We start from the raw sequence: 15079 nt of genomic DNA, 5'->3' as shown, positions 1-15079 counted from the left end.
GCCTAACATCCATACCGGGTAAGATGGTGGAATGCCTCATCAAAGATAGAATCTCAAAACACATAGACGAACAGGCCTTGCTGAGGAAGAGTCAGCATGGCTTCTGTAAGGGTAAGTCTTGCCTCACAAACCTTATAGAATTCTTTGAAAAGGTCAACAGGCATGTGGATGCGGGAGAACCCGTGGACATTATATATCTGGACTTTCAGAAGGCGTTTGACACGGTCCCTCACCAAAGGCTACTGAAAAAACTCCACAGTCAGGGAATTAGAGGACAGGTCCTCTCGTGGATTGAGAACTGGTTGGAGGCTAGGAAGCAGAGAGTGGGTGTCAATGGGCAATTTTCACAATGGAGAGAGGTGAAAAGCGGTGTGCCCCAAGGATCTGTCCTGGGACCGGTGCTTTTCAGCCTCTTCATAAATGACCTGGAGACAGGGTTGAGCAGTGAAGTGGCTAAGTTTGCAGATGACACCAAACTTTTCCGAGTGGTAAAGACCAGAAGTGATTGTGAGGAGCTCCAGAAGGATCTCTCCAGACTGGCAGAATGGGCAGCAAAATGGCAGATGCGCTTCAATGTCAGTAAGTGTAAAGTCATGCACATTGGGGCAAAAAATCAAAACTTTAGATATAGGCTGATGGGTTCTGAGCTGTCTGTGACAGATCAGGAGAGAGATCTTGGGGTGGTGGTGGACAGGTCGATGAAAGTGTCGACCCAATGTGCGGCGGCAGTGAAGAAGGCCAATTCTATGCTTGGGATCATTAGGAAGGGTATTGAGAACAAAACGGCTAGTATTATAATGCCGTTGTACAAATCTATGGTAAGGCCACACCTGGAGTATTGTGTCCAGTTCTGGTCGCCGCATCTCAAAAAAGACATAGTGGAAATGGAAAAGGTGCAAAAGAGAGTGACTAAGATGATTGCGGGGCTGGGGCACCTTCCTTATGAGGAAAGGCTACGGCGTTTGGGCCTCTTCAGCCTAGAAAAGAGACGCTTGAGGGGGGACATGATTGAGACGTACAAAATTATGCAGGGGATGGACAGAGTGGATAGGGAGATGCTCTTTACACTCTCACATAATACCAGAACCAGGGGACACCCACTAAAATTGAGTGTTGGGCGGGTTAGGACAGACAAAAGAAAATATTTCTTTACTCAGTGCGTGGTCGGTCTGTGGAACTCCTTGCCACAGGATGTGGTGCTGGCGTCTAGCCTAGATACCTTTGAAAGGGGATTGGACGAGTTTCTGGAGGAAAAATCCATTATGGGGTACAAGCCATGATGTGTATGCGCAACCTCCTGATTTTAGGAATGGGTTAAGTCAGAATGCCAGATGTAGGGGAGGGCACCAGGATGAGGTCTCTTGTTATCTGGTGTGCTCCCTGGGGCATTTGGTGGGCCGCTGTGAGATACAGGAGGCTGGACTAGATGGGCCTATGGCCTGATCCAGTGGGGCTGTTCTTATGTTCTTATGTTAAATAACAAAGGGGTTCAATGTCATAAAAGTTCTCATAACCTATACTACATATGTAATCTCAGCAATTCCCTCTGGAGAAAATGCTGTGCTAGGATGAATCGGGACAATTGCTACTCCCTTGGTCAAATATAAAAACAAAATCAAAACCCCACCAGTTACATGGTGCTTCTTTCCCACTTAGCAGGGTCGAGTCGCACAAATGGGTGTGTGTTAGAGTGGGGGGTTGGCACTCAGAGGTTGACATTTTAGCGGTGCAAATTATTTGCTCTACAGTTAACATTTTCAGTACTAATTGTTCTTTATTCTGTCCTTAAAATAGCAGCAACTGTTACCCTGCAGATGCCCGATCTCATCTGATCTCAGAAGCTAAGCAGGGTCAGGCCTGGTTAGTACTTGGATGGGAGACCGCTTGGGAATACCGGGTGCTGTAGGCTTATACCATAGTCTTTCGAGACTGAAGGTTGCCAACCAAATAAAGGCAGCAAATGTGCATTGGTGCTGACAGCACCCCCCTCCCCCATCAACAAGTAGAGAGAAACTGCTGCAGTGTAGAGGTGAAACTGACAAGGGGTTTCAAATCCCTTCTCAATTTCACCTCTTTCCAGTCTCTCTGCAGAGGTGTTGAGGGGGAGGAGAGGAGGTGTTTGCTTGTCAGTTCACCTCTGCTGTTTTCAGGCTTTGCACACAAGCTCTCAAAATGAGGGGGAAAAATGCTGCATATCCTATCCCAACTAATTTCTGCTCTCACCAGCAGGTATATCAGTCCAGCAAAGAGTTTGCATACATCCAATACATGTTTTCCCCTCATGGGAAGTAAAGTGAACAGAATTTCTTTAAAATAAATCAATAAATTATTGTTTCAATAATGAATAAATTACTTACATTTAAATACGTTTAAACATGCCCAATCTCGTCTGATCTTGGAAGCTAAGCAAGGTCAGGCCTGGTTAGTAATTGGATGGGAGACCGCCAGGGAATACCGGGTGCTGTAGGCTTATACCATAGTCTTTCGCGAACTGAGGTTGCCAACCAACATATATGAGTGATAAAATTAAATATTTGATAACGATGGGATAAATTGTTTTTAATAACTCTACTGAAATGTTGAGTCATTTGATAGAATTTTTTTGTTTTTATAGTCACTGAAGTATCTATGAACTACAGAACAGTGGTCACATAAGGGTACCTCTCCCCAATTTCCAGGTCCCTGAAAGCAGTTTAGGAAACTGTCTTGTATTAAATCAGACCGTCAGCAGCTTCTCCTCGGTATTAGGGCCCTTTCCCTAGCCCTTCAAATCTAAGCCCTTCTTAGAAGTGCTGGGAATAGAGGCTGGGACCTTTTTTCATGCAAAACGTGCACCTCCAGTGAGCTGTGGGCCCTTTCCAAATTTGCATTCAAACTATTCACAATTTTTAGAAATCTTTATGGTGATCTTTTTTGTATGAGGGGAGCCTATGTAAAAAGCCAACAATAGAAAAAGTAATGTGTAGACTAGCTCTCCAAAATGGAGTCATTGATTTGTTTCACATACACAGGGCATCTCTCACTAGAGCATTAGTTGCCAAAATCACAAAAAGATAGGAGGATTTTACTGAATATACTAATAAGAGATAGATAGCTACATGGCCTGATTTCTAGGACCTCTTGAATGGAACCATATAGGTTAGATTAGGGGCCTTTAAACTCTGGCCCTTGGGTTGCACCCAATCCACCAGATTTTTAATTCTGTGTGTGGCGTGGTGATGGTGAAGCCTTGTCATTCCAGTGTGTAGCAACCTGTTTTCACACCATGTGGTAGCAGCCTCGTGCTGGGGAGCCACTTCCCCTGGAAACTGGGGTACAGAGCCATCTGGGGTGATTGGCAGTGGAAGCAGTTCCCTGGTGCAAGGCTTTGAGATCACACGGAGTGAAAACAGGTTGCTGCACACCAGAATGACAAGGCTTTGCCACTGCTGTGCCACGTGTGGAATGAAAATTTCAGCAGCCTACAGGCTGAGTTTTGGATTAGAGCATGTGCCAACTCAACCTCTCCCTGATCATTTTTCATTTTCTATCTTCATCTTCTCTTGCCATTGTTTATGAAATATCATATGTTCTGTAAAACCGTCTGTTGCAACTATGCATAGTTATTGAGTTTACCAAAGGCATTTGGATTGCTAGTTAAGGTAACTGTTACAGCATTATTTTATGTTTAGCTTTTTTAGCTTATCAAAAGCTGTTTTCAAGTCTGCTCCATTCCCTTCTGTTTCTTGACCAGAGACACTACTATTTGCTTGACTTCCACTGACTTTGAAAATATGTATGCTAATGTACTTAAACACCACAGTCACTTGAATGCCTTTTTTTTTTTTTGCAGACTTTTATGTTAGCGTACCCAGAGCAAAATGCTGATTTTTGCATGTGGTAGCAACCGATTCTGCATAGCAACACTCAGCAGCTGTGTGCTGTGTATCTAGAATGGTTCAAAGTATAATTTAGCTGTCAAAAGAATATAATAAAGACATTGTGACACTCCCTGTTTGACATCAATCTTTATCCAAGGAGAAATTCTATAGAAGTGCCTATAGCGGGGCAGACCATAGGGGCAAGGGAGGATGGATGAGAGCACTCACATAAATGCATTTAATAAGTCCACAGTGTATCTCAACAACATTCAGTGGATATGGTATAGAATGGATATTGACACCAAACTATTGGTGGCCCATCTGCTGACAGTAACATTCCCATCAACTATTGGGAGAATGTCGAGGAAGAAACCAGTTGAAGATGGAGAACTAGGAGTTGTGGTTTGTTGCCCCAAGATGGGCTGTCATGATGAGGATGAGATTGTAACCAGAAGTGTGACCTTTTACAAAAGTACATAAATTTTGCTGTGGGAGAGACAACAACATTCAGAATCAGAGGCCATAGTGGAACATGGATAAAATTCCTCCTCCCCTCCAATAACTTGAGACTAGTGGAGAGACCATCTCTAAGGTACTGAGAGCTAAAAGCTAAAATAATCAATGTAACAGAGAGAGGGAGGGCAAGCCAGAAGCAAATTGTAAGGTGCTTATGCTAACCTTGACATTTTATAGTCCAAGAGCAGACTGAAGGGGACCTTCTCCCTCCAGTCTGCTCTAACTCTGTCCTAGGTGGGCAGCCTCAGTTTATTTTCCTGCAGTGTTATGTAACAGTGGCCTGAGGGAGGAGCTGCCTGCTCTCAGCCTAGTTATTGCAGTTGTCCTCTCACCTCTCTCCTGCTGCCTTCTCAACCCATCTGTGCTTTAATGGTCACCCATGCTGAGTTGGAGACCCAAACTTGCCCAAGTATACGTGGCAGCAAAGTAATCAATAATACATTCTGATAAAATTTATTTCTGAAATATAAGCAACTCTCTGTATAACTACTCATTCTATTTGTTGCTTCCTTACATCAGAACAAGACTAAATATCTCAGTTTAATAAGAAAAATGTGTGTTGAGTGCACCTTTATGTTCCTTTTCAGGCTCTGATCCTACATTGATCTTACTTTGGGAGGTAGTTTAAATTCATGCAGTTATAATTAAAGTATTGATCATCTCCTGATATTTACCATGCACTAGCTTCTTATTTGTTTGCATTCAAATCTTGAATGTATTGAAGAACACATTTTAAAACTTTGCTGTGCGTCTTGTCCACCCCCCTCCCCATACCTAAAATGGTGCCCTTGCTAGAATTTCCTCCTCAAGAAACCCATTGCTCCTCAGCTTTGGAAGTCACATCACCCATTCTGTTTTGTCAAGATGTCAGGCACTTTGCACAGTCTTTCAGGGCGTTGATTGGGCTGATATCTGGCAAAGGTCTTTGTGCGTGTGGCAGAAAACTGTGCATGTACGTAGCTTCAGTCACTTTTAGCGCAATCCTATCTTGCGCTGGAACAGGCAGGCCAGGAGGCATGATAAGGAGCCAAAGTAGCTCAGCTGCAGGTAAGGGGAAACTCTTCCCCTTAACGCTGGGTAAGCCACTGCAGCCCCTAAGTCCAATGAGAGCGGAGTGGCTTGCAGTGTGGAGCGCTACTTGGAAATGGAGGTTGGGATCCGGCATAAGAGCTGGGTCCCAGCCCTGCCTCCTGCTTGCCACCTGTCCGTGTCTGGGACTGCCCTCTGCCTGGCCTCCCCCACCCCAGAATGCCTCCTACCTCCTCCCTGTCCGCTCCAGAGCCTTGCATTGGCCGAGCTCGACTGACACAAGGCTCCATCCTCATTGGCACAGACAATGTGCCAATTGGACGTGTGTCCTTGCGCCGGCCCAGCCAACTCAACCCTGGGTCAGGATTGCGCCCTTTGGTGTTTGTACCAAGGTGCTTTGGTCCACATGCGTGGACCAAGCCATGATGCAATTGAAATGCAACTTACCAGTGCATCCAGGGTGGTGTAGTGGTTTGGGAGGTAGACTTAGACCTGGAAGATCCAGGTTCAAGTCCCCCTTCAGCCACAAAGCTTCCTGGGTGACCTTGGGCCAGTCACTTCCTCTCAGCCTCACCTCCCTCACAGGGTTGTTGTGAGGACAAAAGGAGGAGAGCAGCTGTGTACACCGCCTGAGCTCTCTGGGGAAAGGGCGGTATAAAAATGTGAAGAATAATAATAATAATAATCTCTGTGCAAGCAGTTGTGGTAGAAACACCAATGACGCCTGCGGCTGCTCACAATATTCTTTTGCAAATGCACATACAGCATTGTTGTGGCTTGGTCTTCATGATCATTTATTATTGTTTTAATCATGATTTGAACACAATGTGGTGATGGTTTTTCCTGATCTCATCTGATCTCGGAAGCTAAGCAGGGTCAGGCCCGGTTAGTACTTGGATGGGAGACCGCTTGGGAATACCGGGTGCTGTAGGCTTCTACCATAGTCTTTTGAGACTGAAGGTTGCCAACCATTAAACAGCTGGAGTATGTAGGGACTAGAAGGTCATGCTATACATGTTCCTGATAGATTTCACATAAATGTGATACGGCAATGTTGTGCAAGTTTAACAAGGTTTAAACTAGGAGGCACTTAATTAAATGGGAGAGGTGTTCCCTTTCCGAGTGCATGAGAGATCATGCAGGACGATTCTGTGGAATGACATGGAAGTGTAGTAAGAACTATCTTGGGGATGTGGTAGCTTGGCAAAGATATAGTTTCCTTATTATTTAAGGTATTAGCTATTGTAAAAGCAAAAATAATGTCTTCTGATGAGGCTGGGTTTTGGGGAGGCTTAATAGCTACCGCAGCTTCTCAATGTTAGGCTGCCATCTTAGTCCCCCAGTAATGACTCACAAAATATATTTTTTACTTGAATCTTCTCTTATATCTGTTGTTTTTTTTACTTAGCTCCTCACAAAAACGTGTCACAAAATTGTATTAACATCTGCTTGCTGGTATCCTGATGATGAAATATTTCTGTCTGAGTTCTCTCTGAATTCGTAATGTTTTGCTGTTTTCCTTTGCAGGAAAAGGCTGAATGTAGTTATAGAACTGGAGTTAATTTTAGGGGGGCAAAGTTACAGGAAAAGCAAAATAGAAAGAATTAAAATAGAAGCCATCATTTGTGAAGAAGAAATCTGTCATATTTATTTGTGAATTTGCACATCCCCAAATACACAGTCCTCTTAATAGCATCGTTGTTTTTTTAAGGCCCTCTTGATTTCCATGGAGATTTCTACTGTTCTGCTACATGTCGGATGGCTACAGAAACTTGTTCAAATACTTAGATACAGTATTTGAAGAGTTTCTAAACAACTTACACAGACAACATCCTTCCACACTTCAAGAACAAAAAGCTATTCCCACTCCCCCCTTGCTGGTTCCACAATTTGTGCATCCATCTGTCAGTTCAGAACATCAGTATTAATCACCCAAGAGTTTGGATCCATCATCTTGGGTCCAGCAATAGTCCTAAATGACCAGGCAGTAGCAGAGGCCAAAAGCCCCTTTTTTTACTAGACTAGGCTGGTTCACCAGCCACACCTTTTCTGAATAGGGATGACTTAGACAACGTAGTTCATATTTTATGATACCCAGATCGGACTAATGTCACATGGAGCTTCTTATAAAGAGAACTCACAAACTACAGTCTGGATTGTGGCTGCCAAAGGACTGACTGCGTGGAGCACAGAGTGCCATATTTACAACATCGTCACTGATTTTCAGTTTTCAAATTCAGTTCGCAGTACTGGTTTTGAATTTTCTACAAAGACTGCCCTTCTTACACAGGAACCTGTATGTTCATTAAGATCTTTCCAGAGGCTTTGATCTATGTACCCCAATGTATGGTTCTTTGATATTATGCTTTTTGCCCTGGCAGGCCAGCTCCATAACCTTTAACATGGATTTTGGAGGGCAATTTGAAAAATGGTGATTGCTGTGGGCAGCAGCAGGGTAGGTATGGTGTATATACTATGTATATGCACCTTCAAACTGATACGTGCATGTATATGAGATCCTTGATTAGACAGTGGTTTCTAGATCATAATCAGGTTTCTAGATCATGGATTCTAGGGTCTCTAAAAAGTTCTCAAACTTTTTAGATACCCTAAAGGCTGCTGCCTGATTTATAAATGGCAAGGGATGTGGCTATAATGGTGATTGGGTAGCAGTGCTCCCCCCTCAAGTAGCAGTTTGTTTTTAACCCTTGATGCACATAACCAAATGTTTGGAGCTTTGTGAAAACGACAAGGAAATTAGGCTAAGACCCACTGCTGGGTCTGACCCATAGTTTGAGAATTGCTGTAGATGCATGTACATGCATGTTAAAGTTATATTTATGTGTGTATGATTTCCAAACTTAAAAGTTTTTTAAGGAATGCATCTTGTGTGAAACTGTTCAGTGGTAGAAGAAATGTATTCTCATATGTAAGCCCCATGGCACCAGAAACAAGTTCTGGCAGAGCTTCCTGGTTCCGATTTATCTTCATCAGCTGTTATTCTTTTCCTTCTCTCCCACTTCTATACTAATGTCACTGTTCAGTTTTGCAGAGGCCATTACTTCCAATTGGTTGAGCTATATTTATTCCTAAAAGTTCACCTTTCTTGTTTTTATGACTCCCTACTAGAATACTGTGCCCAGACATTGCTCTGCCATCCTGCAGGAGCAGGCTACTATAATTTGCCTCCTTTCTCTGTTTTATGTCAACTGCATTTGGAACAAACCTCTCTGTTGATCAAAAGGTTTCATTCTAAATCAGTAACAATTGGTGGCATTTTAAGTGAGTCATTCCTTAGCCTAAAAGAGACAGTATTTTGACATTTTGCCTCTCATGTTTGTACTATTGTGAATCATCATCATCTATTTGTTATTTAGTGGGGGAAGAGAACAGTATCTGAACTCCACATTTTCCAAAATAAAATTGTATGATTCAAATTAGCCTCTCAATTTTGCATTTTGCAATACTGGAGGATGGAATACATTAAAAAAATCATTTAATTGTTATTGTTGATTATGTTCCTGTTTCTTGTTGTTAGTTGCTGTTTGTTAGTTTCCTTCTGATGTTTTCCGTGCATTATTCTTAAAGGAGAATCGGTTTGTGTTGAATATTGAAATAAGAGCAGATTTCAGTGGAGGAACAGATACTTAGTTTTCTTTCTGCTGCTCATCAAGGTTAGATAACCATTTTGATCAAGTAGCCTTGTGGTGGCAAAATTATGTAGGAACAGTTTGGGTGCCAGATGTCTCAACTGTCCTTTCCATAAAAATACCTTTTGTGGAAACTCCCTGGATTAATTTTCCTTATGCTTATAGTCTGCTGATCTGTTTAGCTGGGGTTTGAAAGACAAGGTATTATTTAAAGAACACAAGAAGAACTGTGCTGGATAGTGCCAAGGCTCTATCCAGTTCTGAATTCTGTTTCCAGCATTGGTGAGTCAGACACTTTTGGAAAGATCATAGGAAGTGTCCATGCTTTGCCTGCAGAAAGTTCTGGGTTCAACCCTGGCATCTCCAGGCAGGTTGGAAAAGACCAGATCTGATCATTTTGTAACTCAATATCTATTTGGATTTTTACCATCTTGAGGTTGTTTGTCTAGATCAGGGGTGTCCAAAGTTTTTGGCAGGAGGGCCACATCATCTCTCTGACACTGGGTCTGGGACTGGGAAAAAAGAATTAATTTACATTTAAAATTTGAATAAATTTACATGAGTTTGAACTTATGTGAATGATGAACTTATGTGAATGAATGAAGGTCTTGCAATAGCCTATAAAAGGCCTTGCACAAAGCAAGGCTGGCCTTTCCTTTGCTGCTGCTACTGCACCACAGACGTGAAACCACAAGCAGTGGAGGGAGCCCTCATCCCACAGCTCATGCAAGAGGTCAAACAGTCGCCCTCACGCTGAGAGCAGTTGTGTCGGGCCAGTGTGGGCTCCAGCACATCTCTGGAGGGCCAGAGGCTCATTGGAGACTGGGGGGCTCCCCAAGGGCTGCATTGGGAGTCCTCAAGGGCCGTAAGTGGCGCTAGGGCCGGGGTTTGGGCACCCCGGTCTAGATGTATGGCTTGGCTTAGGTACAGGCATTACCTAGAATGATGGGTTATGCAGGCATTCCACAGTAAAGTTCTTGCAAGCTGCTTGTGGCACATTGTGGCCCAGAATGTGCGAGCTGGTTACAAGGAGGGCTAATATGTGAATGCTCCGGCATTGTGGGATGGGAGTCCATCTACTTTATGAGCATTTAGCCTTTCATTTCTCTGTTGTGGTGGTCGTGGTTGTGGTTATTGCACCAACAGTATGCATGGCATTATACAGAGCAATAGAAGAAAGACAGTTATATCTCCTGTGCAGTTTTCAATCTAAATTTAAACTTCTAGAGAGGAGGAAAGTCAAGAATGTTGGAAAAAGATAATTCCTTTCAAGGGGCAGAACTTAAGAGACTTGCTCAAGATGAGTAGCAGAATGCCGGGCTGGCCCAAGACCTCCCAGTACCTGAGCCAGTGCCCAAAATGCCATCTGCCCTACCTGATGATACACCAGCCACTTCACTGTTCCCCCTCATCCTTTCACTCCCCTAATGCAAAGGAAGAGAATAGTGGAACCAAAGAGGAAGTGTAGAGGAGAGGAAAGTAATGGGCTGTAGTGGCAGAAACATTATGCTTTGGGTCCCTTCAGGGAGAAAGGAGAAATAAAAATACTGTAAATAAATAAATTATCCCACCTATCCATTGCCTAAGGCAACTGCTTCAGAGCCCAATCCTATCCAACTTTCCAGCACCCGTGCAGCTGCAATGCAGCCCCAGGGTAAGGGAACAAATGTCCCCATATCTTGAGGTGGCCTCTGTGACTGCCTCCCCAACACAGGATGCAGGGCACGCCCCATTGACATGGCTGCACCGGCACTGGAAAATTGGATAGGATTGGGCCCTCAGTCAGCTATCAGACACAAGCCCTTCTTGGCAGACTAGCATGTGAGCATATTGCAGTGGGTGTGAAGTTTTTATTTGGTATTTATGGGGTGGAGGTAGACTGTCTTGATATGTTTATAAATGCTGCCGAAACAGAGTCATGTGGACATTCAGAACTCAGCACTGCACAATGCACATTTTCCAGCCAATGGCAATTATCCTGAGAATTTGTCTCAGAAGGAGACTAATGAGAGTCATGAGATGCTGTACAGCTGGGTGTCAGATGACCAGGCTAAAACCTACAGGAAGTGATTATCATGGGTGGGGCTTGAGTCTAATAAATAATGCCCTGTCCTCAGTTCCCGAGAGAGCCAGTTTTAGAGCAGTAATTAGGCTGGTGTTAAATATTGAAATTGTCTGACAGAAGAGAAAAGCCATTTGAAAACCGCATCATTTGTTGACTAGTTTGTGCCTGACAGCATAAATGTTTATAAGACTTGTAAATGTAACCCACATCTAACTGTGAAACATATAAATACCTTATAAATGTCTAACCCCATTGTGAAATCTAACCCAGTCTTTGGACTCCATTTAATTTTTCCTTTTTAAGCTCTAGTAAAAAAAAAGAAAAGATCTCATCCCATTCTTTCAGTGATGAACAGTGCCATGCTGTGTCTTTGTAAACAATTTCTGTAAATATTATTCAGTCCATATTTTCTATGGCTCCAAACCAAAGAACAACTGGGAGGCTCAATATTGTAGCATGTATACCAGAGGTATCTCTTTATGATGCAATAATAGCGATCCTAAAAATTCAAATTAAGAATACAGTGGCCCACTCCCCCATATCCACAGACTCAGTTTCTGCAGTTTCGGTTATGTGCAGTTCTCAAATCCCCCCCTCCCGATTGCATTCTTGACTTGCCTCTCTTTGTTTGCAAATCAACACTAACAGGAAGTGAACACCAGAGGAAGCTATTTTGGAAAAGGAAGCAGACTGCGAGAACACTAGACTCGTACCTGCTAAAGGAACACTAGAGGACGTGACAGTGAGAATGCTAACAGATAACAGAGGAAGGATCTCCTCTATGGAGAACTTGTGCAAGGAAAGCGCCCTACAGGTAGACCACAGCTGCGATACAAGGACATCTGCAAGAGGGATCTGAAGGCCTTAGGGATGGACTTCAACAGATGGGAAACCCTGATCTCTGAGCGGCCCGCTTGGAGGCAGGCTGTGCAGCATGGCCTCTTCCAGTTGGAAGAGACACTTGGCCAACAGACTGAGGCAAAGAGGCAAAGAAGGAAGGCCCGTAGCCAGGAAGACACACCAGGGACAGACTACACTTGCTCCCAGTGTGGAAGGGATTGTCACTCCCGAATCGGTCTTTTCAGCCACACTAGACGCTGTTCCAGAACCACCATCCAGAGCGCGATACCATAGTCTCTCGAGACTGAAGGTTGCCAACGCACAGAGGAAGGAGATAGAAAGCAAGAATGCTGGGGTGGGGGAGGGCCAGGAGTGTGCAGGAGTGAGTAGATTGGTGCATGCCAGATTGGTACACAACAGATCAAAGGTGCATGCCAGAGCTTATCTCCGGTTTTCTAACTGTCCCCCCTTCCTCAAATGTTCACTATAAAATAACTGGCATGGGTCCAGTAAGACGCATGTTCAGGTGGCCTACCAGGAGCTAAGTAAAAAATTTTGTACTTATCTTTTACTGGCTATCTGATTGCCCCTCCCCCACCATAGCACGAAACATGTACTCTGGCAGCACAGTTGCATCCCATAGGATGGCAAGGGACACAATTGGGCTCTCAAGTCCATTGATGACAATGCCTTAAGTACACTTAACTCAGTACTGGCCATTGTCTTTGGGTGTTTAATGAATAGTATACTTCTCATCTTTGAGAACTGGTAAATTTGTATAGTTTTTTTACCTTTGAAATTAAGATATTGTTCAATGTCTGTAGAATTCCACTGCACCAACAGCCCCTGCTTTGTGGGATTTATTTTATTCATTCATTTTATTTCATTCTTTGTTTATTTTAAAATAAATTCGTAATAGCAGCAGAAGGAATACATTAATCTTATTTGCTTATCCAAGTGTGTGTTTGAAAAATGTGACTCTTCAATTAAAAAGTATGTTCAGAATAAAAATGAAAAAAATGAAATTTATAATACTGTACAATATCCCTTTGATTAATAACACTTGAAAGTATGTGCTTATTATACCATAAGCATGACCTTTATAAAAAAAAATATTAGGAAAACCCAACTGTGGAACTTACCAGGTCAAAGCTTTTTAAATGTCAAAAAGTATAATGCCTTTACATTAAATGTGACATTATAGCAGCTCAACATTTCTGGCAATATATTTCCTGGGCTTCAAAGGGGGTTATATTGAAGGCTTATCATAAGAGATGGTAATAGTGAAGGAGATTTTTATTGATCACCATTCTGGAAGATTCATTTGTAACATTTTTTTTTCTTGGTAACAGATAACCACTTTATTTCCCCCCCTCCCCAACCAGGGAAGAAAAGAGATAGGACAGAGTCACACTGTTCCATTCAGAGTTCCTTTCACTTCAGTACTGATTGTTGGGGATGGCCACCACCTCCTATATGATCTCATGTGTAGCACTTTCAGTAGAAACCAACCAAATTTCTCCATAAAGGAGAAAGGTGCAGGAAATCATATATCATCATATATCACTAATAAATCATTACATTTCTTGATCAATTCCTCTTCTAAATTTACCTCTTAATATCATTTTTCATTCATCATACATGTATCATATCATATCAAAGATAATATATGTAACACAATCATCTAAATGCCCTATCATATATTTCTAAAACTTCATTTTCAACCAAGCATAAAAAGGTTTTTTCCCTTGCTCAATTTGTGTCGGTTTTCGTTGTTAATCCAAAACTTCTTAAAGTCAGTCCATTTCTGTCACATTCATTATTTTCTCTATTAATTCATTTTTCATTACTATTTTAGAATCCTTCCAATATCTAACACATAAGATCCTCACTACAATTAAAATCATAATAACTAGGTATACATCATTTTCTTTATCTATAATATCTAAAATAATATAAAATTTGTTGCTCTAGTAAGTTTTTTTTATTATACTTCCAGATCTGTTCCCATTGATATTATGGCCTATATTTTACACCCATTTTATCATGCATTGTTTTACTGTTTCTTCTTACATCTCAAAGTCCAATAGTCCATCTTATAATGCATATATTAATTTTGATCTCAATCTTTCTTTAACTTTAACAGATAACTTTCTTTAACAGATGGCAACACCTTTTTTTTCATCTGAAGCCACAAAAATTTCTCCTAACTTTTTATTCACCAACAATGTCCTATTCATTTAGTCATCATGTTTCTGTTTACTGGTCTTCCTCTCTTTTTGTCTTTTTTTTTGTTGCTATTGGTGAGCGCCTCTTACTCGCTCCTCTAGGCTCTTCCCTCTCTGATTCATCTGTTGTTTCTAAATCATTTGATTTCTTTTCATCCGACTCCATTTCTGGTCTATATTCTTCTAATTCATTTCTTCTCAATTTCTCTTCCTCCTTTTCTTCCTTTCTTATCTCATCTTTCATCACTGTACTCAAGAAGTTTTCTGCTTTCATTGTTGAATTTATATTATATCTGTGTCTGATATTGAAAAAACATACCTTCCAGAGAAAACCACCTGTATGGTATTTGCTTTTCTCTTAAAATTTCTTTTCTCTTCTTCCTCACTCTCCATGGAACATGTCTCAAAATGTTGACTTTGTTATCATCCACCGTCCATTCTTTTTCCTGTGAGGCCTTCAGTAATTTATCTCTGTAAAAGGTTCTGATGAATTTCACATGGATTTCTCTTGGTAATTCGTGTTTTCTCAGATAAGAAGTGCTCACTCTTCTCACTGAGTCCAATTCTTTAGATATCTCCTCCATCGGTGTATCAATCCATTCTGATATTAATCTGCCAATCCATCGCAATGTATCTTCTCCTTTCTCCTCTGGTATATTTTGTATCCTCACCACTCGAGCTGCACTATCCATCTGAATTTCCATTAAAGTTGTCTCTGCATTGTGCTGATTTTCTTCTATCTCCGATATTTTAACTTGTTCTTTTCTTATCTTTTGTCCCAATCTCTCAATCTTTTGTTTATTTTCTTCTGATGTAATTTTCACCTTTATCAGTTGTCCAGTAAGATCATCTGGTTAAAGCATCCACACTAGCTTGAGTTTGTACAGATTG

The 15079-nt window shown here is 41.9% G+C and overlaps 1 protein-coding gene and 1 pseudogene across 1 annotated transcript in view; both read left to right on the top strand.

Annotated features, from left to right (window-relative positions):
• The window catches only part of ZNF385D (zinc finger protein 385D), a 392444-nt gene that overhangs the window by 173792 nt on the left and 203573 nt on the right, over nt 1-15079 (top strand). The window lies entirely within an intron of this gene.
• On the top strand, nt 1790-1909 carry LOC136655007 (5S ribosomal RNA; annotated as a pseudogene).

Source organism: Tiliqua scincoides, chromosome 5, assembly GCF_035046505.1.
Source record: "Tiliqua scincoides isolate rTilSci1 chromosome 5, rTilSci1.hap2, whole genome shotgun sequence".
Classification (NCBI taxonomy): domain Eukaryota; kingdom Metazoa; phylum Chordata; class Lepidosauria; order Squamata; family Scincidae; genus Tiliqua; species Tiliqua scincoides.
Note: the sequence above shows the minus strand (reverse complement) of the source record. Positions and strands in the feature narration are given on the sequence as shown.